We start from the raw sequence: 22,534 nt of genomic DNA, 5'->3' as shown, positions 1-22,534 counted from the left end.
AGGCCTCCTCAGCTAACTTTTCATGCATGTTCGGGTATATGTTATTTTTGTATTAGATTTGATATTTCCAAAAGAAAACTTGTTATACACAATCGATAGCGATTGAAAAATGGGAGAAAGTACACGCCCTAAATCGTCCATACTTAGAGGCTTATCACATAAAATTTAAGGTCATCTTATGTAAATGTCTTCTTTTCATAATTTTTATTTTGAAAATCTGTCCCGGTTTTTCCGCAGACTGCCAACGGCGGTGGCTGGTGAAATTTTAAATAAGATTTATCCAAAAATAAACATTCACTATTAATGTTTTCTTTACTAGCGAAAAAGTAAAAGTCGTTCTGAACAAAGTGATATGACCACTCTACTTAAAAGTTAAAATATTAGAAAACTAAGATGTTTTATTTCCCCGCTGGGCTGGACGATTTTTATACTAACCCATGCAAGGAGTTAGGTATTGGAAAATGATGACAAAATCACATTCTAACAAAATTTAGAACTCTAAATTAATTGTTGACTATTAACTGAGCATAACAAAAATAAAAGTTGTACGTGCAGTAGTGATTTGCATTGGTCTGCCAAATTTTTCCCCAAGAGATTTGCAGAGATGAGTATTGCAGATTGACTGACAAACCAAATTTAAAATACTAGATGATCATTAGTACAGTAATATTTTTAAAATCCAGTCGTATATCTTGAATATCTGCCTAGAAAATCACGTCGCCCTAAAAACGTAGTTGACAGTTATAGTTCCATTTCAAAATTATAGAGTTGTGACGTGAAAACAGTGTAGAGAAAAAAATCCACTATTTAAAAAAAAAATTCTATTAACAGTATTCTTCTGTTTAGGTTTACTTTGCCTGCCCATTTAGTTTAAGATTATTTATCTATGTCACTAGTCCTGGTGGGATAGGGAGGGGAAGGTTTGTCCCTTGGGTGTTGTTATAGGCTTTCATTCATGTAATTTCACCAAATTTTGGGTTGGGTTTGGGGAGTGAACGGGAGGGGGGAGCATTGGTCAGATTTATTTCTTAGATACCCTAGAGATGAAAGAAGGGTGAAGTCATACTCTGTTATTGGACAAATTAATTATAGAGTTTTTTTTGTAACGATTCTAGTCTTATTATTTATATTCAATAAAAAGTGTGTAATTTCCTTGTGACATTTCATTTTGTATTACCTTTTAAATTTTAGAACTAAATAGACAGTGAAACTTAATGTCTGAATTGGACTGGTCCAGAATTTACATGTTGACCTTTATCTTTTAAGGCCTAATGATAAAACTTATAAATATGCATGCCAATTCATAAAAATGATGAGAACTTTTTTTTACATTGTTTTGCAATTGTGGTTAATTTGTGCATTCGATAATTAGTGGACGTCTTGTATATAACGCTGCAGGGGGAAAGGACTCTATGAGAACTGAATTATTTAATTTAACTATTGTATTAACAGCGGGAGGATAACTAAATTGTTATGGTATTTCATATCAAATGGGTACTAAGATATAAAAATAGTGCTTTGTGCCATTTAGCTCTGATGCTCCCCACCCCCTAAATTATTAAAAATAAATCATTAATTAGGATGGGAGGGGGGGTTTTAAATGCCTAACCCAAAATTATCTTATTTAAATTTATTTAAAATCAAGATGTGGGAGGGTGAATGTTATTAGTGCCCAAGAGGGTAATTTGTGTGATAGTGATAGTGATTTTAACAATAAAATAGCAATTAAGATGTATCTTAAAGGGGTAGTTGCACGAAATGCTTTTGAACTTAATTTAGTGAACCGCATATTTTTAGTAGCGAAGCTACTCTATAATTCACTTTGTCCGTCCGTCCGTCCGTCAGTCAGTCCGTCAGTCCGTAACGCTATGGGGGAAATGGGATTTACTCAGCTCCTATAAAAGATAGAATGCTGAAATTTTTTGACAACATTCCCATTATTAAGGAGCACAATTGACTATAAAACATCATTTGCGGTCGGACCGATTTTTAGCAGGTTTTAGGCTATTTTTATATTTTTCACATTTTTCTCCATATCTTCAGTGTTTATGGTCCGATTTTCAAAATAATTTCAGTTAAAGATATCAAAATTAAATTTCCTGTCGTTTAAAGAAACAATCATGAAGGCCAGACTGCCTTTTTAGCAGGTTTTAGGCTATTTTTATATTTTTCACATTTTTCTCCATATCTTATTCTTCAGTGTATGGTCCGATTTTCAAAATTTTTTCAGTTATAGATATCAAAATTAAATTTCCCGTCTTTTAAAGAAGACAACCATTACGGCCAGACTGCCTTTTCAGCAGGTTTTAGGCTGTTTTTTATAATTTTAACATTTTTCTCCTTATCTTCAGTGTTTATAGTCCGATTTTCAAAATTTTTTCAGTTGTAGATATCAAAATTAAGTTTCCCGTCTTTAAAGGAAATAACCATGACGGCCAGACTGCCTTTTTGGCAGGTTTTAGGCTATTTATAAATATATTTAACACTTTTTTCCATATCTTCAGTGTATATGGTCCGATTTTCCAAATTTTTAAAGTTTTTAAGGATTTAAAAATTAAATTTTTTGTTGTTTCAAGAAAACAACCATGGCGGCCAGACTGCCTTTTATCAGGTTTTTGGCTATTTTTATATGTTTTACATATTTCCCAAGATCTTTGTTTATTTTGATCCAATTTTCAAACTTTTATGGGATATCAGTATCAAAATAATTTTTCCCATTGTTATGAGCATCTTTAATATAATTTACTTTGACCATCGTCATCATACAAAATAAAACAAGGTTTCATATTTATCTTTGTCTTAACCTCTTTTCGAGGAAGCTTTGTGTTTATCAAGATCAAAATTAAATTGCTTATTCACAATTCCAATTCAGCGCAAATGTCGTCTTTGTTTGACTTTCCTTTCCTAAAGAGATGCGTCATGGAATGTTGTTTATGTTTTGATGTCTCCACGTTCTTTACTTTTGAATGATATGTGAGTGGATGAAGATTTCGGAGAATAAAGTCGGGCCTATCATTGGTCTCATAGTGCGTGAACAACCCTAGTATACCAGGGGCTTTAACCATAAGAACTTCAGGTAGATTTTGTTCATTTTATTTAAATTGAATGGTGTATAGGACGGATTTATTAAGTTTAAAAGGCTTTAGCCAGCTAAACATGAAACTTTATTATGATTCAATTATTATGTTTTAGTAATTTTTATGTGCCTTTATTTTTGCATTTAACAATGATCTATTAAACCAAATAATTTTCCTTTAAAGCCAAAGTACCCAAAGATTCTTAACCGTAGAAAAAAAGATTTTTAAAAAGCAAATAATATTACGTGGTTATAAAAACTGGAATTTTGTATTAATTGATTTTGTAATTTCAGGACTTTGAAATAGTTTGTATCAATAAATCTATACTCAAACCTGCTGTTGAAACTTGATGGTTCCTGGTATTGGGGGTTTTTGTCCGTCAAACTAAGATCTCTAGAACTTCCCGCAAATTCAGAAGTCACACTTAACCAAAGTGTCATGGTTAAGACAATCTTATCCAATAAATCTATTCTTGATTTTAGTAAAAACCTTTTAAATCTACCTGTACGTATTCCCATCTACGATTTTTTGTGCTTCGCTACTTATGGATGTTGTCATCCTTGTTTCCTATTTATTGGGTTAAACTACATTTATATAGCTTATATTTCAAAGAATTTCAATTTTTTACCACGTAGTTTTTAAAATATCAAGACTTGAAAATCGTCTTTTTAGTAGCGAAGCTACTCTATAATTCACTATGTCCGTCCGTCAGTCAGTCCATCCGTCCGTCCGTCCGTCCGTCAGTCAGTCCGTCCGTCAGTCAGTCCGTCCGTAACGCTATGGGGGAAATGGGATTTACTCAGCTCCTATAAAAGATAGGATTCTGAAATTTTTTGACAACATTCCCATCATTAAGGAGCTCAATTAACTATAAAACATCAATGGCGGTCGGACGGCTTTTTAGCAGGTTTTAGGCTATTTTTTTAATTTTGCACATTTTCCCCCATATCTTTGGTGTTTATGGTCCGATTTTCAAAATTTTTTCAGTTAAAGATATCAAAATTAAATTTTCCGTCGTTTGGAGAAAACAATAATGACGGTCAGACTGCCTTTTTGCAGGTTTTTGGCTATTTTTTACATTTTCTCCCATATCTTTGGTGTTTTTAGTCCGATTTTCAAAATTTTTTCAGTTAAAGATATCAAAATCAAATTTCACATTGTTTGAAGAAAACAACTATGACAGTCAGACTGCCTTTTTGCAGGTTTTTGGCTATCTTATATTTTTTACATTTTCCCCCATATCTTTGGTGTTTTTAGTTCGATTTTCAAATTTTTTTCAGTTAAAAATATCAAAATTAAATTTTCCGTCGTTTGGAGAAAACAATAATGACGGTCAGACTGCCTTTTTGCAGGTTTCTGGCTATTTTTATATTTTTTACATTTTCCCACATATCTTTGGTGTTTTTAGTCCGATTTTCAAAATTTTTTCAGTTAAAGATATCAAAATTAAATTTCACGCCGTTTGAAGAAACAACCATGACGGTCAGTCCCATCCACAAATTTTGTGCTTCGCTACGTATGGATGTTGTCATCCTTGTTGTTATATATGCAATTTGAAAAGACGATTTAGTCTTGATATTTTAAAAACTACGTGGTAGAAAATTGAAATTCTTTCAAATATATGCCATATAAATGTAGTTTAACCCATTAAATAGAAAAAAATATGCTGTTCACTAAATTAAGTTCAAATGCATTTCGTGCAACTACCCCTTTATAATCTAACATTTGTCACTTATACTGGTATCTTATTCTTTGAGAACTGAATTACATTTAATTTTCTCTGGCGTAAGAATTTCCTTTTGACCAAACCAAATGTAGAAAAGTTACACTTTTTGTTACTGTATAGAGTACTAGCGGTAGCGGCTACCTAAATTTGAGTTTCAAAAAAGTAAAAAAAAAAATTTTTTTGGAAGGGGAAGGGGGGTGAAGACACCCTCACCAAAAATAGTTTAAAACCTTCCCAAGACCTATAAGAAGCTTCACTGTAAAGGAGAATAATATCGGTTTAGCAGTTAGCTAGATCCTTCAGGACAGACAAAAAACACTTACTAATTTATATAATAGGATAAGATATGGAATTTCAGAACTGATTTCAAGTATTTAAACGTGGTAAAAGTTTTGGGTTACCTTGTCAAATTCAATGATATATCATTTCAGGAAACTTATACAGAAGAAACTTTTGGCTTCAAATGTTCCCTCAAAAAATACAAAATCTTTATGCAAAGAGAAAAAATATTTGAATGGATTAAAATGTTCCTAAAAAGCGCTGCAATAATATTTTAATTCAACTACAATTCATATTTTTATACATTAATAAATTCAATTATTGTTCAATGGTAAATACATCTAAAATTTAATTTTTTCTTTCAGATTTATTTGTATAAACATCCATTATTGGCTCGTAAGATGGATAGGAATTGTTAAAATTAGATAAAAAGTGCCTCACCAAATTTACTCCATCATTGATGCTTGAATGGATAAAAAGCTTAAGCTTTTAAGAAACAGGGTAAAAACTTGGTGGATTTATATGTGGCGGTATCTAATGTATGTATTACCAAGAATAGACCACGTCCATGGAAGCTTATTAAAACAAAACAATTAAAGAAAGTAACAATTTTAAGATAGAACAACATAAAGACGAAAGACAAAAATGATTATACTTTTACACGATTAAATTAGGGATAGGAGTTTGTTAACAATTAGTTTTGATTTTTTAAACCTTCGAGCAAATATGATTTATGCGGGAGAGTAGGACGCTTAAAGCAATACTGCGTATTAAGATATATAGGTTGGAAAGATCATTTTAATGTTAGAGAGAGATTTGAAATCTGCATCAAATTTTAAGGATTTTTTTTTTATAAAATTCGTTTTTTTAAATTCTTTATCTATAAGCGGAAATACAATTTAAGTTAATTAATTTTGACATCTATGATTGGTGGATTGAAAATTATCTTCGCTCTGTTAGGAGAATCTTAAGTGTCGCACATCATTCAACCAATTAGAGCGCAGGTAGTTTCCAATCCACCTATCCTATTGGTCAAAATTTATGAACTTAAATTGTATTTTCGCTTTTAGATAAAAATTTATACAAAAAACGAATTTTATAAAAAATCCTTAAAATTTGATGCAGATTTCAAGTTTTCAAACATTAAAATTCCTTCCAACTTATATATCCTGCTGCGTATCTTAAAAGTAAGGGTTACTAATTTTGTTACAGATCACTGACTAATATTTTAAAACAACTTTATATATACTAAATGTAAATTTTCTCATAGGATGCTTTCATTTTCTCCAATATTTATAGTAGCGAAGCTATTTTAGAATTAGAAAATATATCAGTAATAATGGTAATGGTATTATAATTCTGTAGGAAAAAAATAATCCTAATTTTTTCTTACGGCTGCTTTTTTTGTGATAGTTCTGCCGACTAATAGGCATCTACTCTTTATAATGAATCACTCTGTCTGTTGGTCTGTAATGCTCTGAGAGGTATACAGCATTTGTATGGGAAATGTGTCTTCTTCAGCAGCCATTAAATAACGATGGTTGTATTTAAAAGTACCTACTCTATAATCTTTTAGTCTGCAGTGCGTCTGGGATGAAATATAACACTCAAGAAAGTATCATGAAAAGTTGCTTTAATTATACTAGATTGGTAAAAATAAGACAGATTACCTTGAGAATAAAATTGAAAGAATAGTTATTTCTCACATCGTATTATAAACATCTTTTCGCGGATATAGAATGTACAATTATAGGATTAAACCAATTTTTTAGCCCCGAGGTGCCGAAGGCACGGGCTAAAAAACTGGTTTTAATCTTATGATCGTAAATTTTTGTATTCGTAGAAAGCTGGATATAATACGATGCTAGACATAGTTTTTTTTGTATGGATAAGAACCTTTCTTATCCAACGGATTCGAATGAATACGAAAAATAGGATTATTATTAATTTTATATGCTAAATGTTCCTCGTGAAACCTCCTCTTTATGTATAAAACTAATGTGCAACAAGTTCTAACAAATCTTTAATAAAATTTCTAGATTTTATTTCAACAAATCAGACTTATTGTTTGCTCTAGTAGAGATAACATATTAGACTTGTCACAACTGGACTTAAAAGAATCTACACTGTTTTTTTTTTATATAACTTTAGAGTCTTTGTGTGTATTTATTTAGATAAAATATGAAATATAATTTGTTTGTCATCTCACTACGTTCGTTATAATTTGCTTTTATTGTATCGATATACTTTTTAATTCATTAAAGGGGGGGGGCGAAAGTGACACTTTTTGAAACCAAAACTAAGAGTCAACAAAGGAACTTAACTAAAAAAAGGGTTACAGGTCTGAGATTTTGCATGGCAGTTGCTTTATAGGGGTACAATATGGAACTGTGAAGAAACGGCGGCGCAACCGCCGAAAACCGCCGTTTCCCGCCGTAATTTTTGTTGCCTTTTCTCGGCGGTTTTCGGCGGTTGCGCCGCCGTTTCTTCACAGTTCCATATTGTACCCCTATAAAGCAACTGCCATGCAAAATGTCAGACCTGTAACTCTTTTTTTAGTTGAGTTCCTTTGACTTTTAGATTTGGTTTCAAAAAGTGTCACTTTCGCCCCCCCCCTTTTGATAATTACTAAAACTACGATTTTAAACAAGTTTGGTAAAAGTTAGCAAATCTGTAATAAACCAAATTGTTTGATTTGTCAAAGTTGATAATTATAATTGTTTGGTAGGTGATTTGTTTCCAAAATCTTCCTTGCAATTTTTTATTCAATTTTTGAAAGTTTACATAAGTTAACTCATGTTTTACCCACCTTACTTTCTTTCTCCTTGTCCCTTGGGAGAATGGGGAATCTTTAGTAAAAGCCTTTATTGACACTGGTCGGAGGAGGTGAAGTATTCTAGAAAAGTAAAAAGTCAAGTTGGATCAAATTTGTTTCATGTTATAAGTTCCTTCTATTATACTATTCATATATATATGAGGCCTCTTGGGGCACTTGAGGAGGGGAGAGTTGAATTCGATAACCCAAATTTTTATCTAAGATTTAAAAAGAAATGTTTTAAAAAATTATTTGAAGGGGGGGCAGTAGGGGGGGGGGTCGACCATTGTAGAACGATAAGCAAAGTATTTTTTTCAGATTTTTAAAATACGTCTTCGAGTTTAAAGGTGTTTTGTTTACAATTAACAATAATTCTTCTTTACCCAAATCTTATATTTTTACTGGAAATGATTCCCAATTCTCATTTTGGCCATAGATAAAAATTACAAAACCATTCAGAGGAAATTCAATTTCATTTTTGAGTGTATTTTTAGTGGAATAGATTTATTTTTTAGACGAGAAGAATTGAAGTTTATACAGTTAGGGAGTTGAATCCATTTTTATAGAAGCAGAAATATAATCTATGATTATGGTTTGGACCCTCTAAAACTGTAATCTACCCTTCCACTTTCCCCTCTCTTGGTGAAGATATCTTCAACGCCGATACGATTTTTGAAATATAAGATTCCACTTTTGTCTCTCTTGTTAAAGATATCTTCACCAAGAGAGGCAAAAGTGGAATCTTAAATTTCAAAAATCGTATCGGCGTTGAAGATATCTTCACCAAGAGAGGGGAAAGTGGAATCTTACATTTCTAAAATCGTATCGGCGTTGAAGATATCTTCACCAAGAGAGGGGAAAGTAGAATCTTACATTTCAAAAATCGTATCGGCGTTGAAGATATCTTCACCAAGAGAGGGGAAAGTGGAAAGGTAGATTACAGTTTTAGAGGGTCCAAACCATAATCATAGATTATATTTCTGCTTCTATAAAAATGGATTCAACTCCCTAACTGTTATAGGATAATTAATAACAAGATTTTTTCATATTTAGAATGTGTCGATAAATATGGCAAACTTTTGGTGTTTTCAAACAAAAAAAAAATAGGCTGCATGAATTCTGTCAGTTTATATTTAGAACAGCCACTGCGATACAATTCTGGACAATTCATTGGTTGTTATTCATTGAGTTTTTTTAGTTCTTCTAAATAAGACGGTAATATTTTTTTTTCTTTGTCTATGAATCATAAACCAAAATATATTTTTTGTTAGTCTATGAAATTACACACCCGAGTATAAAAGTTCTCATTTCTCCTGGGATTCATTTCTTATACCACTTCCATGTATACAGTGAGGCAGATATAAATAAATTCAATTCTTATACCACTTCCATGTATATACATACAGTGAGGCAGATATAAATATATTCAATTTTTATACCACTTCCATGTATATACATACAGTGAGGCAGATATAAATATATTCAATTCTTATACCACTTCCATGTATATACATACAGTGAGGCAGATATAAATATATTCAATTCTTATACCACTTCCATGTATATACATACAGTGAGGCAGATATAAATATATTCAATTCTTATACCACTTCCATGTATATACATACAGTGAGGCAGATATAAATATATTCAATTCTTATACCACTTCCATATACAACAGTGGGGAATTACAAATAAATACACGATTTAATTTAGTGATTACCATCCTTTAGTGGTATCATATTATCATACACATAAATGAATGTTGTCTGTCAAAACTTTCCTAGAGAAAATGAAACTTTTTTTATTTGCCTGACTGTCTATACAACATTACATATTCTTTAAAGGACTATAATACAAGTTTGTACTCTCAAAAATACCAACTTTTAGATCTTCTGCTTTCTCAATTTTGAATTTAAAATTTAGAAGTCAAAGCAGACTATTAACAAAATCATATCATAAGATTTTAAATTTGATTTTCAGGAGGCGACATCTAAGTTTATCATAATTTGTAGCAATTTTTGTTTGGGATTTTTAATTTTGGGGGGGTAAATAACCCGTCTTAAATGGTTGGGGGTGCCTACGGCATCCCCAGGGCAGGAGTAAATTTTAAATGGGGGGGGGGGTTAATCCCCACTTTACCCCCCCCCCCTTGGACGTCTATGCCTACAATAAATATCCCTTTCTTTGATAAGGTTGTAAATTTTTATTTTTTATAAATTAATTTTTAAGTTTTGTAATTTTTAATTTTCCTATATTGAAAGTTTTTTGTGAGTATTTGAGGTGTAAACTTGTTTTGCTAGTTGAATTTAAGACTTAATAGAAAACTTTAATCAGCAAAACAACACATTAGCTAAACATTTTATGCTGAAATTGTATTGTAATACTATGGTATGTCAAAACTCTTAAATTCACTTTAAATTGAAGCTTATGGGTGGTTTTTGTTTCATATAGCACCATCAACGGTGATATAAAATCTAGAAACAAACTAAAAAGTAATTTCAAATATATTTGGGAAATAAAATTTAAAAGATATAATTAAAAGCTTTTTCGTTTTGTTCTTAAATTGATGCCTTTATTTTTTTTGATAGTTTCTTTATTAACTAGCGGCTACGCCCCTAGAGGCCTCTAGAGGCACTTGAGGAGGGGGAAGTCGAATTTGATAACCCAATTTCTTATTTTAGATTTTAAAAGAAAAATTTTTAAAAAATATTTAGGGGGGTTGAAATTTTTTTTTTTTTGGGGGGGGGGTTGGGGGTGTCCCACCCCCTCAAGAAAATAGTTATAAACCTTCCCGGGACTTAAGAGAAGCTACCCTTTTAAGGAGAACCCGATCGGTTCATCGGTTAGCGAGATTCCTCGGTACAGACACAGACAAACATCCTGTTACTTTAGTATAAGTATAACTTTTCTTGAAGAACTCTACAGGAATAAAGAATTAATAAAATAATCTAGGTTATAAATAATAATCTAAGGTTTAAAAATATTGATAGATATACTAAATGTACTTCCCAATATTTAATCCAGTCTTGTTTTCAGATAACCTTTCCTTTCCTGAGAGAGTTCTAAGATGTGGCTGTGTAGTTTGCTTATCAGATTTAAAATCTCAATTCATTTTAGGGAAGAAGCAAATACATGCAATTGACATGGTTTAACTTACTGAAAAATGAAATATTTAAGAGAGCCGCTTACCAAAAATTCTTGAGGATTGTATTAATTTATCAAATACCTAAAATGACACTTTTTTAGATGGATATAAATAGACTACATGCGCAATAATCATTCAACAGGTCTATATTAATACATCAATACCCATACTTATTGACTTGCCAACGTTGGTAGCAGAGATGATCCATATTCCATATACATTTTAAAAATATTTTTTTCTATATTTATTACGGGCTAACAATTCACTGTTACAGTTTAATAATTTGTTTGCTTGTTTTTGGTACACTTCATGTGGACAATGAACATGATTTCCTTGTTATATTTTTTTCTTTAGAAATTGCTCCCCTTTCCTTGATATTTTTACAGCCAACAATACTTTCTCTTCTTTTAAAGGGTTCTTTTCTTTTGTATTCAATTATTTAAATATATCTTTATTTATACTCATATCAAGTTTTTACAATTTGCATGTTTAATAGGTTTTTTATTCTTCTTCACTTTTTTTTACTTCAGTGGTAGAAATTAAAATGAATAGTGTTATAAAATAATAATACATTAGGATTTCTTAAACTCAACTATTTTTAAGGGTCTATTTAATTTTATTCGTCAATTTAACTGCCTTTAATCTTTTCTTATTTTTTACTTTTCTTTCTCCATTTAAATGGTTTTAAAGAAAATATGCTGCCTATGTCAGATGTCATTCTTGTTACATATTTAGAAGTTAGAAATTATACAGCCATTCTGCACTTTGTAACAGCTTGTATCAAAATATCCTAATATTTGAGGTTAAAGCCTTAAACTTCTCGGGGCCAACAAAACTAAAATTAACTTTATACTTTTAATCTTATTTTGTAAAACTGTCTATAATACTGTAACCTATATCATCATTGCCGCGAAGTAATTATCCTATCAAAACTAACACACAAACATGTACATACTGTCAAACAATAATAGACGTACGTACCTCAGCATGAAATAATAACTTGATCTACCAAGAAGACTGTACCATGTAGATACAATGTAGCTGAGTAAAGATCTAATCTACATAGAGATATTAACGGACAATGAACAAAGTGAGATAAGAATTGGCCAGGATAATGTTTGGAAAGCTTAGAATAAATAGGAAACAATCGTTCTTTTTTCAACTTTGAAAATGTGTGCCAGGCTATTTAAAGAATGTGTGGCATATCCCTGTTTAAAATCTTGATATGCAAATCCTGTTTCACAAATCTTAGCTTATCTAAGGTAGGTTCTAAAGTCATATTAAAACTATAGTAACTTTAATGATACCTGGTTGACATGGGCAAATATTTTACGGTAAGTTTTGTAATCAAACACTATAGGAATAATTTTGAAGCCTTTTTAAACCAACCTCATGAGAGGTTAAAAATCCTAGATCTATATTGTAAACTCAGCCAATTATAAAACTGTCATAATTTCAAGACAAATGAACTATATCTGTTAAACTATGATTTTCAGGAAAGTCATATCTTAGTAATACATGTTAAAGGGTTATTTTCTGAGAGAATGGTTAAAAACAACAACAAAATAAAACCCTCAAAAGTGCTAAAATGTAACCCAAATATAAGTAATTACTTTTGTAATCCAGGCTATAACTGTGATAAAAATATCCGTTAGATCTTAACATAGGTAGCATCCTTTAAATTTTTATTGCTGGTTGGAAGGGCTTTAAATGCAAATAATGTGTCAAATAAAAGTTTTAGGATTTAGAAATTGTTTACATTAAACAGCCTAGCAAAGAAAGACATTATTTCAATAAAATTATATTTCCAAGCTAAGTGTTGGTTTGTTTATTCCGTAATGTCTCGAAAAATACTATATGTACTGCACCTTTTTAAGTTTAATTCTATTTTGTAAGAAAAAGTTTTTCAAGTAGGTTAGCAATATAAATTTACAACCTTGTCTCCTACTGCTCTCATTAACAACCACAAAGTAAAAGAGTTATGATCTTGTTCAGGGAAATTGTTGCTAAAAATTATCTTTAAAAAAATAATTTCAAGAGAGATAAGGGCCAAACGCCTGAACGTACATAATATAACATTGCATCTGGCAAAATCCTCCTTCCAATATTTTGAAATATATTCAATACTAAATTGTGGACATTTATTGCGAAGCATACATGAATGCATATTTTAAAAAAAAAACTGATTTTAAGCGTATTTTCTTTAGCTACGCATTGTATTACTGGATCTTGACTATTCCAAATTATTTGTAAGGCTTCTTATATCATTGTTTACAATTTTTGGGTATAACATTAACATTCAGCTGCTTCAGGAAGTTTTTTTTTGTACACCCTTTATACCTAATCTTTTGAGGAACCCTTAAACCCTAAAATTTTTAAATACTATATTTGGTGGGTAAAGGGGAAATAAATGGAGTAATGTGAAATATAAATAAAACATTTGTGTGTAAGTATCTAGATATTAGTTATTTATTGGAACATTGGAACATGGAATACTACCTGAAGAATAAACATTTTGCCTCCAATATTAAAATTTGCTTGTTAAATTAATCATTGATAGAGTGATTTTACACAAATTGTCATTAAAAGTTCAATTAGGCCAAGAAGTTGTTATTGAAATATAATTGTCATCCATTTAAAATTAAATATAGCAAATTATGTAGATGAAAGAAAATTTTTTTAAAAGGGTTCTGGAAGTAAGGGAACTTAATTTCTCTTATACGTTTCTTTATCTGAATGATGAGGGAAAAATGACAATATCTTTACTTCCACATGATAATCTTTAGGGGGCATTAGAAGATTTCAAAAGAATTTTTTAACGTAATTTTGTGAATTTATTTATTAGAGTTAATTTCTTTTTTATCATTTTAATTTCCAGTGTTTGGAGTTCTAGCACTTGTCGTATCTATTGTCTAACCATTTCTTCTTCTTTTTGTCCTTGCATTGGACAACTGTCTATGAAACCACACGAGATATTTTTTTATTAAAAATATGCTTTCAGATGCCTTTTTGCCTAACTTAATAATGTTGTGGAGTCCTTAAAGGTTAAAACTCGAATATTAAATACCATGTACCCTTTAAAGTTCCAATGATAATATTAATGCAAAGCTACTCTTCAGTGAATATACCATTTTCCTGTTTAAGAAATTTATAAAGCTTTGATTTCTCTTCTTCTTGTTTTCTTAGAATCAAACGAAATTTCATTAAATTTTTTGTACTATTGATCCTTTAGAATTAGACCCATAAATAACATAATAGTGTGAAAATAAAATAAATTCTTCCACCTTATAATAAAACCACATCTAGGGATTCTAATAAATCATAAATGCTGCTGGATTTCCATGGTGTTATTTCGATTGAGTAAAAAGTGATTGAAACTAAAATAAAAAGAATTTTTAAAGAGAGGTGCCTATCTAAATGATTTTTTTCTTCAAAACTTTGTAACTTTGTTGAGAAGAAATAATTATTAAAACATAGTAGCATAGCTACTCTTTAAGGTGGTCAAACATTTTGAGTTTCCTTCGATCTATTAAGCAAATTATCTCTGTATATATTTTTATCTACCTCTCTCTGTTGTTCTATTTATATTTCTATCTATTGGGGTGTGCAACTATTTTAGTTTTTAATAGTTATTTTTCTATTTCATCTTAATAAACTAGTTGAGCTGGGTAAAGATTATGCATATCATTAAGCAAAGTTTTAGCGTATTCCAAAGACCATCATTATATTATGAGTATGTGTGTGTGTGTGTATATATGCAATGAGTCATAACATGTAATATATGAGAACTTAACCAAAACCATTATTCAGATCTTACAACACAATATGTATGTATTTATATGGAAGGGAATTTTTACACCGGTAGAAATATCCAAAGGGACAGGCTGATATTTAAATTTTAGTTTTCATTTCTGCCAAATCATTATTTTGTGGCAATTTCTCATTTTATCATAGATTATATTTAAATATTTGTGTCTAAATGTTTATTTGGTCTTGTTGCTTTTATTACATAAACCTTTATTCTACAAATTGAGATCTCTTTGGAAAGAGTATCCTATTGATAAATATTACATATTATGTAATGGTTAATAGTATTTAGTCATGACATAATGCACCATATGTAATACAATATAATAATATTTTTAATTAGATTTATTATTTATTGTCCTTCCTAAGAGAATATATTAAATAATATGGATTATGCACTCAGGACCATTTTTTTTATTTTCAATGAATGCTGAATAAAGGAAAAACAAAAGAAATTGTTCTATTTTAAGACAGGTGGTTGTACTTATCTTGTAGGTATACAATATATACAACAAGATATACAGCTTTATTTTTCGTGATATTTTAAATTGTATATTATATTGATTAAACATTTATTTACTAACCCAAAGTGATCTCTCAAGTGATGAAAAAACTTTGCTAATGAAACCTTATTTTCATCCATCTGCAAATGATCCCTCTTCAAATAAAGAAGGAATGAGACTAATATCATGAAAAATAAATAGAAAAGCAAAGATACAAAGTTTATTTCACAAAAATCGAAGAATTAAATAAGTAAATTATTCTAATTGCTGTAATGTTGCTAGGTTCAAGATTAAATGAAAAGATCCTTCAAATCACTGGAACGAACTGTTTGTTCTTTCCAGGAAAGATTTGGCTTAATTCATTTAATTTTTAATTGACAAACCAGCTTGAAAATGATCCAAAATTAAAAGGTAAATCCTCTATTTAATTAACCTAGATTTATAATATAAGACTTTATAGAAAGAAATGGACAATTGCTTGCAAACATTTTCTTGTAAATATTTAAAATCTTAAGTTTATTTTACTCATTCATTTTAAATGATATATTGTTTTGTCCGAATATTTTATTCTTTCTGTTCCTCCTTGAGGGTAAAAATAATAAATACAGCACAAGACAACGAGATGTATATTCACGAAAAACTGCTGATATGCCGAAAAATCAGCAAATTCGATCTTTATAAGCGTAATTTTGACAATGCATTCATTTCAAAATAATCACAGGATAAGTAGAAACCTTTTCTAAAAATCACAACTCTCACTAAGAGGGTCATTGTATGAGTTCCTTCACCCGGATACAGAAAACCAACTATCAACCTTGCTTTTTGAGAAAGCTAGGCATAGGTATTGAGTTGGTTTTCTGCTAGCTATTTCTCCCCTCTTTATATGAATGATGGTGCCATATAGTTTTGTACCAAATCTGATAGTTATAATATTTTATTTGTAGTTCTGAATGACATCTAGTTATAAGTGACGAAGGAATGTTATGGGGTGACTTTTATTCTGTATATTTTGTAGTTATGCAGCTGAAACACTTTTACCTATATTGAAGAAAATACTCTTTTTCTCAAACTATATATGCAGTATATGTGTTGTTTGGATTTTTTTGAAATTTAAAAATAAACAATAAATTGCGTTAAACGAACTGGTCAGACAGTCAGATGTAAGAACATATATTAAGAGCAAGTGTAACTCTTTAAAGTCTTTTTCTTTCCAAAGCAGACATCATAATTCTTTCTATTAACAACAAGATTATAAGGATAATTAAAATTAATAATTTTTTATCTGCTCCTCTGTTTTATATTTTATTTATTTATTGGAACACAAAGATATTTACACATTTAATGGATTACAATCCCCCGAGGGGTGTGCCCCATAGGGTTAGGTACAAAAACTTTGAAAAACAAATAGTAGAACAAAATTTCAGTAAATCAAGTAAACCATGTAAAAGTTTCAATACAGGCAAAAGCAAGCTAGCAATATATATAATAATTCTTTATTTTTTATAATTTTGTTTTATGTCTTTGGTTGACATGCCCTAAAGGGGTTGTTAACAAAATAATGCCAAACTAAACCACGCAGTGGGGGCGTGATTTAAATGTGTAGTATACTCCTTTTCTTAAACTCAATTTAGGGTTTTTTTATATAATTGCAACGTAGTTATAAGACTTTGGGTAGCAATAAAATAAGATGTTGGGTATCCCTCTAACTGAACCGATTTTTGATTAGTCAACAGATCTAAATTTGTCTCGGCCAGGATATAATTAATTAAAAGCCGATTGGCCAAGGAATAGCCGAGTACAATATTTTTAAACTTAAAAAAATAAGAATAAAGAGCTAAATGAGTGATTGCGTCTTTCTCTTTTTATCGTCAGACTCACTTGGATATATTATTTTATAATGAATGATATGTATTTCCCATTTTAACGTCAGCTTATGTGTAAATTTAGTGAGCTACATTATTGAGTAGCGTTGTTAAGTTTGGATGGAAGAATTTTGTAATGAAAGCGAAAGTGGGGTAGAGAATAAGGCATGGGGTAGAACCGGTTATCAAAAAACCAAAAGCTCTTGCCAATGGAACAAACTCTACCCCGGGGATAAAATTTGCTTGGGGGGGGGGGGTATTTACCCCCCCTGAAATCTGTTTGCAGGGGTAAATTTTGTTTACCCCCCCCCCAAAATTTACCTCCAGAGTAAAATTTTGAGGGGGGGGTAATTTAAATTTTATAAAATATTTAGTATTAAAAATGCGCGCGAAACGCGCAAAAAATTTTTTTGTTAGAGATTTTTATTTTGGGGGGGAGTAAATACTCCCTCCTAAATGGTTGGTGGTGGGGTAAATTTTAAATGGGGGGGGGGGTAAAATGAAAAAAAAATTGGGGGGGGGGAATCCCCACTTTACCCCCCTCCCCCCTTGGACGTCTATGTTCTGATACGATGATATTGAAAAAGGTTATAGAAAAACTTATAAAATTGGCTTTTCTGTTATTTTTTACCAATGTTAATGTTAATGTCGTGTGGGTGAGTTGCACATGGACTGAACAGTCAACTTGTCAACTCAAGGCCAGACTCTTGGTCATTCACCTCATACCCGTGGTACAGTACATTACAGACAACCAACCCTTTGATTGCACGATCTTTGTCTGGAGATCCTAACTGTGCATGGTAATGAGTTGCGCCTGTTTGGGGCCAAGGCATTCCCCCTACTCAAACTCTTTGATGTCCTGTGCCGAACAGAGCAGGTAGGTACCCTTTTTAACGTCTTTGGTATGACGCGGATTCGAGTTGCATCCTTCCCATCAATTTCCTTGGCACTTTAATTAGGACTTGTGGGTAATTTACACTTCAACCTTATGGGTGGAGAGTTAAGATTTCGTGATTTATCGGTCACGGTATTATTGCGACAATTAATGCAATCCAAGCATGAACATGACGCTGTATCAGCAATGACTGAAGCCACGTCAAATCCTAGGGACTTTTCAATGCAACCTAGGATCCAAGCATGACTCCTAGTCGTTGAACTAACAAACGCCACTAATACACTAGTGAGCTACTACACAATGCTAGTCCACAAGGACTTTTCAATCAACCTATGACCTTACAGCGTTTTTCGATCACTAGTGCACCATGCCAAGGACCACCCATGCATACCTGATTTAGGGCTAAGGCTTCCCCCCTACTCTTACTCCAAATCTCTAACGCCTGAAAGAGCAGCAGTAGGTACTAATTTTACATCTTTAGTATTGATGCGGTCTGGGGACTCGAACCCGACACCTCCCCAACAGATAAGCGGACGTTAAACCACTAAGCCATATCTGCGGGTTATATTTATTTTTTTACCAAAGGTTTTACTTTGATTTTACTGGTCTGCTCATTATTCACATGATTTTGCTTCATGATAATGAATCTACGACACTTCTTAGAAATCCTATATTGTATGTTTGTGACTAAATAAGATTTTTCTCTCTGATCAATATCTTAAAACATCTCTAAAACAAAAGTAAAAATCGTTTACAACCTTTTATTCTTTTTACACTTTTCGTTTTATAGTATTTTGTTATCTATCTATGCCGAAACCCTTGTAATTTTGTTAATTCTTCTATTTCTTTAAGAAGATTTATTTTATAGGTAAAATTGTTATGACTTTTCTTTTTTCTCTAAAACAAAATTTAAATTCTTTTCGAATCAAATAATAAAGAGAAATTGAAATTATCTATACTTGCTCTATTGTATATTAGATTTAATATTTTCTATATTACAAGGATAAATAAAAGCGATTTATACTATAACATAAAGGGTTGAGAGAATTAAAGAGCAGCTACACTTTGATTTTACTATCAGTTGTACAGATCATAATTATAGAAAAGCTTTGCTTTTAAAAATGTATATAAATGTATTTGATATGGATATGGATGTTAAAGATGGATAGATATCTCTACACATACGGTCACGATTTCTCGTTCCATTAACATTTAAATACATGACGTATCTTATAGAAGCGAAGCTTCTCTATGTTAAGCTTTATATAAAAGCGCGTATTCTCCTAAATGATTATGAAAGTATTTACATTAAAAAAATTTTTTTTGTTATTTTTAGGTAATTTTTTAATGAAATTTTTAATATTTTTTACTCGAATAATATTTTTCCTTGATGCTACACTAGTACACATATTATTATATTCTTCTATCAAAAGTAATTGATATTTTCTGTCGATTTTCGCTCTCATGCATAATAGTTTTCTTAAATTTATCTTTAATATAGTCTAATAATGGCTTAGCAATTTTTTCAGGAAGTATTTGAAATCAACAAAAAGTCAGTTACAAATTTAGAAGAACTAACATACAATTTGTAGAAAGATAAGTATTTCATAAGCAGAATTTTACAGTATAGTAAGAGTGACGAATGCAAGGACATTCCCCAATTAGAGAACAGCCGGGCAAACTGCAGTTAAAAAGTACAAAAAAACTTATACAAGATACAAATTGACAAAATTTCCCACTCTTATTAAATAAATGAAATTCACTGTTCTTTTTAGATCAAAACTGTTTTTTAAATAGCTATTGTAGTTTTACTTATTTACTTATTTTTTTCATCTTAAGCCCATTCTTCTATAAATTACTTTATTTAATGTTCTAATCTGATCCATACATTACTTTTGATGTTTTCACGCTTTTATCTGGATGAAAGCCTATATCCAAAAATATCAAGATTTGGCGTAAATACAAAAATGATAAAAAAGCTTGCTATTTTTCTAGCAAAGGTTCATAAATTTCTTAGCCATGAAATTAAGATCTTCTTGGTCCAAAAATTAATTCATCCCCATTAGCTCAATTTTTTCAGAAAAAAAATGGGGATTGAAAAATATTAAATAACTTCCCAACTGTTCTTATGTTAAAAAGACAGCTTGTAATAATTTGAAAAAGAAAGGGATGTAGTATCATTTTACAATTGTTTTATCATCAATACTTCCTTATATCTCTGGATGACATATTGGTATGAAAAACGATGACGTCAAATAATAGCGCAGCTGATTTAATTTGTATAATTAAAGTATACGGTAAATATAAAGAGAATATTACAGAAAGAAGAAAAACAGTAGTTTAAAAAAAGAAATATAGGATAAGAAATAGAAAATAAGAGAGGAAAAAACAAGGTTCGGAGAAAGGAAGAAAGGAGAGCGCAAGCGAAGAAAATTTTAAGGGAAGGGGAAAAACTTCTAAAAATATAAAAAACGTCATCCCGTGAACATTACAAGATGTCAGACAGACACAATCTCAGATTAGCTTCGCTACTAAAAAACATTGGTTGTTTTGTAAAATTCTCTTTCGGGTAGCGTATAACCAAATAAGTATTAATCTATTTGTAAAAGGTTCATAAAACCCTGACTTCATATTAGTTTCATTCCCCTTCCTACGCATACATTTCAAATGAAACTCTGCCTCTTTCTCTATTTTCTCCAGAAAATAGCTTAAAACCACCACAGGACTATTACATATGTGTGTGAATAAATTCACTGGTTACTGAGATCTTAAGCTTCAAACAGACAGATATCGTAAAACTTTTGTGTCATATTGAACATTATAAAGTTTTTTGTAGATTTTGTTAGGATATGTTTGTTAGTTACGGCCTTTGTTATTCCTTATCCTTGTTATCCTTAAACAGATAGGGATGTGAATAATGTTTTCACATGATAATTGTGATAATCAGTGTTTGTAATGCAGCTACTTTTTTATTGGGACTGTAGGTATGTCGGTATCTTTATTTGAACAAGTTATTAACAACGGAAACGCACTCTCGCCTTTTTTTAAAAGTAAATTTTGAATAGGAGAGGGGGTGGTTTTAGAAAGAAAAATTAATGAACATGAGGAGACGTGAATTACTCTCTACGCCGCTAATTATGAAAATTTTGAGTTGAAGCGAGTACAGCTTCAACGGAGGAAAGTAGGACTGACTAACACATAATGTCATCTATCCATTCCTATAGGGGTAAAAACAATATTGAATTTTTAAAGGAAAAATACCTACCTATTTTCAATATATGGACAATATTCTCCTTGTCGAAATAATTTTTTCACAGAATACTGATAAGATTTTTGATTTTGAGTATTGACCAATAACATAGGTATAAACAACAAATAACATATCTTAGCCATGTTTTCCCAGCAAGCAAATCTAAAACAAGATCAGTATTTGTCAAAATAATGAATTTTTCTATTTTTGTTCAGCTACTCTTAAAAAAGCACGCTAATCTATATAGAATAGGACAATATTAAAAATTGGAAAGTGGAAAGATAAATCAAGTGTTTTTTTTTGTTTTCATTTTTTATGTAATTTATCTTTTATTAGGATTGAATAATTCCCCACCCCTGTGTAAACAGATAAACTCTAAATGAGCGTTGTGTTGAAAACCAATTTGTGTAAAAGATTATACAACCACAGCTATTTTTATAATAGAAGTTACTCTATTAGTCAAAATGTCCGTCAGTTTAAAAGTAACGGTTTACGGACACATGATTTTCGATTCTTCTTATTTTTTGCCAAAATTTTATTTATACTAGGGCTCCTGTGAGCATTATTACAGATAGTGCTGTCCATCTGCCTTGCTAATCCTAATATTACAATAAAAAATTTATTCTTTCTGTGTGTCTACATTGTTGTCATCCTTGTTTGTCAAAATCTAACAAATAACATTATACAAATACACTGAAAAACTAATTTTGACGTTGCAAAATTTAGTTAATTAATATTAAAATATTCATCCTTAAAAATTAAGACACAATCTCAATTGGGTTTTTCCCTCAAAGTTTAAATCGAGCACTGAACTCGATTAATCCCTTTGGGGACGCGTGGACCTTTACGTACTTAACCAATATAACCCGACCTAAATCAATATTCATTAAGAAAGTAAATGAAAATTCTTTACTTAAACTCAATTGATTGCATATCAATAGAATTAAATTCAGAAATATTATAAATAGTAATTATTGATGTTGTTGCAATTTACTAAGATATTTTATTTACTTTTGTAAAGAGTAGATTGGTGATGAGTTATGGTTGCCTTCCCAATAACCACACATTTAACATTTCTCATTAGTTTTTGCCATCATACTGATAAATTGCACTTTGAAAATTTCTAATATAGTCATATTTATATTTTGTTTTTATCAACTTTTACATATTCG

General features: G+C 30.7%; 1 protein-coding gene across 2 annotated transcripts in view; it reads left to right on the top strand.

Moving 5' to 3' along the window:
• LOC145313612 (latrophilin Cirl-like) overlaps positions 1-22,534 on the top strand; it is a 195,999-nt gene that overhangs the window by 23,855 nt on the left and 149,610 nt on the right. The gene's annotated exons all lie outside the window — the stretch shown is intronic.

This window comes from Acartia tonsa, chromosome 3, assembly GCF_053477335.1.
Source record: "Acartia tonsa isolate MP-2025a chromosome 3, ASM5347733v1, whole genome shotgun sequence".
NCBI lineage: Eukaryota > Metazoa > Arthropoda > Copepoda > Calanoida > Acartiidae > Acartia > Acartia tonsa.
Note: the sequence above shows the minus strand (reverse complement) of the source record. Positions and strands in the feature narration are given on the sequence as shown.